Here is a 2,838-nt window from a genome sequence, read left to right on the forward strand (position 1 = left end):
CGTTAAATTATGTAGGATATCTTTGCATGTTACCTTTTTTTTTTTTCTTCTTATAACTCCTCTTTCCTACTACTCCAGGCTTCTTAAAATAACTGACCTCCTCTAGGAAGCCCCTTGAAGTTAACCTATGCTGTCTTCCCTATAAATTCTCCCATCTCTCCCCTGCTATCACTATCATAAAATTATAGCATCTTTGATCCTCAGAGACCTTAAACATCATAGATTCTGAAGTGCTTTAGAAATCAAGTCTGAAATGAAAATGAAGGCTACAGTTCAGTGTTTTGCTCACACAGCTATTTAAGAATAAAAGTTGGACTAAAATATATTCCTTACTTGGACTGTTCTCTACATAATATTCTACCTAAATATATCTAGTTGTTCTTTTTTTTTTCTGGTTTATGTAATTTTGTTGTTGTTGTTTTTTAATACACAAATTTTAATTGTAATTTGACTATCATTTTTATTTTTTTCTATTCTTAATCTTTGTCTTTAAATTTTCCATAAGCAAATATACGCTCAGAGTGCAAGATTCAGGATTTGGTGAAGTGTTGTAGGGTCATATGGACTGCTCAGCACAGTGAAAATAAAAATGAAGAATTGTTAGTATAGATTTTTATTTGCTATTCACCATGGAAATCAAAAACTTGGACTTATGACATTTTGATGATTCAGTATTATAAATCATAAGGGCATTTTGCTATTTCAAATTTGAAACCAGTTTTGTCTCAGATGGAAAATTCAGAAAGTTTTTTATGAATTCTCTCCCAACTCAGATTTAAAATCTATGAGAACATTTTAACCATGTTATGCTAATGGATAGCATCTGAATAAAGTCCAAAACAATTTCAGGGGAGTAAGTTATATCCCTAGGGCAGCAGTATGCAACACAGGACTGTCAGAAGTTGTCTCACTTATTTTATCTCTCATTGATTTCTGAAATTTCAAAGGAGACAAATGAAGGTCAGAGTATCTAGTATATAGTGGCGAACACTAACCACAGTTTCCAATCAAGCTTGGATCTGCCAAATAATAGTTATCTACATCTTACAAGGTGCTTCCCTTATAGCAAAAAACGTTTTCTGAGCTCATATGATGCCTATTCCTCAAACAAACTCAATTTGAATAACTTAATGAGGCTATGAGTGCCTAGATGCAAGAATTTGTGTAGTTTTCTTTTTTTAATTTTATAGACTTTATTTTTTAGAGCAATTTTGGTTCAGAGCAAATTAGGTTTTTACTCAAAATATTTTTACTCAAAATATTTTAAAAAATTAGGTTTTTACTCAAAATATTTTTACTCAAAATATTTTTACTCAAAATATCAAATCAGAAATTATCAGAAGTATATACTTTAGGACATACCCATAGCTTATTATTAAAATGACCACATTTATTAATTGCAATATTTTAAAACACAATACACAGTATCTCAAACTTGCTAAAAAATATTTAGCTAAACAAATCATTGCCAAATATTGGTTAAAATTTAACCAACCCTAACGGTCCATATATTAATAGCAACAGCCTTTTTTATAGATGAGAATTTTATAGTATTGAATTTCCTTAGCTTTGTGAGCTTTCTTTTCTTTCAATGACACTTTTAAAAATAAAATTATCCCTTTGTTCTTAGCCCTTCAAAAATTTGAAGAAACAACTAAGGCATTTTATGGTGAGTGTACATTCTACAATGAAATCTGTATTTTCCAGAATTTTACTACACAGAAAAAGAAAAACCCAAAATCTTGTATGTATGTGATTAAAAATGTATTCTTCCAGGATAAGTTTTGAAACAAGTGGCTAAATAGAAAGCAAAGTTAGAAAAAGCAGGATATTAGACTTTATTTTCTCCTTTAATTCTTCCCAAACAAAACAAGACAATAGCATATTGTCAAACACAACTAAGCCCTGCATTGACTCTCTTATACTTGTTTTTATTACATGACAATGTTTTATTTCATCACGAAATTCATGAACATCCTTTCAAATTAGTTAAAATATATTCATTAGATTTTCAAAAGTTCCTAAGAAGTCAGGATCCTTTTCCATCTCTATCTACTTTTTCCTATATGTTGACCTCATTATTTCCAATAGGCATCTTAGTGTACCTGGAAATAAGACTACATAACTCCTCAATTCTTAAAGTTTTATCACCAAAGAGATGATAAAACTTTACTTCCAGCTCAAATGAGAAAATGCTGTGGAAGGACATAGACTAGCTAATAATGGTCTGTGTACTCACTAGTTATACCAATCATTGTAGTTGGGGAAAGAGTTTTATGACTTGCTTGGCTGTGGACAAGTAGCTATTATTCATCCAGTCTAACAGCTACAGCCAGGGAGGTGCATTACTTTTTTTTTTAGTTTATTTTTTTATTTTTATATCTTAAGTGAGGTAACCCTTGGTTGACCTCACAGATTGCAAGGACCTTGTCAGTTTACAATCCCTTATTTTTTATTTTTTATGCCTATAGCACCTGGTCTTCTTAGGTGGTCTCCCATCCAAGTACTAACTAGGCCTGACCCTGCTTAGCTTCCGAGATCAGACGGGATCAGGCTTGTTCAGGATAGCATGGCCGTAGACTGAAGTCCATTCATTTAAAATGGCCATTTCCATTTGGAATATATATTTGGTGACAAAAAAGAAAGTGAGCTGTTTCCCCCAAAAGAGTTTAATAAAACACAGCCACATCAGAGAATCAGAGGAATAAACACAATTCCACTTATACCCATAAATGGATTCTTAGTTTCTAAGAATATAAACTTCTTCGCCTCCCTACTTATTTATTTTATTATATCTAAGAACATGTTCCATGTGGATAAAATATATTGCTTTTACTT

General features: G+C 31.5%; 1 pseudogene; it reads right to left on the bottom strand.

Moving 5' to 3' along the window:
* Window positions 1–2,462: 2,462 nt before the first annotated feature.
* LOC111742324 lies at window positions 2,463–2,581 on the bottom strand (annotated as a pseudogene).
* Between the last annotated feature and the right edge of the window lie 257 nt (window positions 2,582–2,838).

Source organism: Pteropus vampyrus, unplaced genomic scaffold (assembly GCF_000151845.1).
Source record: "Pteropus vampyrus isolate Shadow unplaced genomic scaffold, Pvam_2.0 Scaffold91, whole genome shotgun sequence".
NCBI classification, from domain to species: domain Eukaryota; kingdom Metazoa; phylum Chordata; class Mammalia; order Chiroptera; family Pteropodidae; genus Pteropus; species Pteropus vampyrus.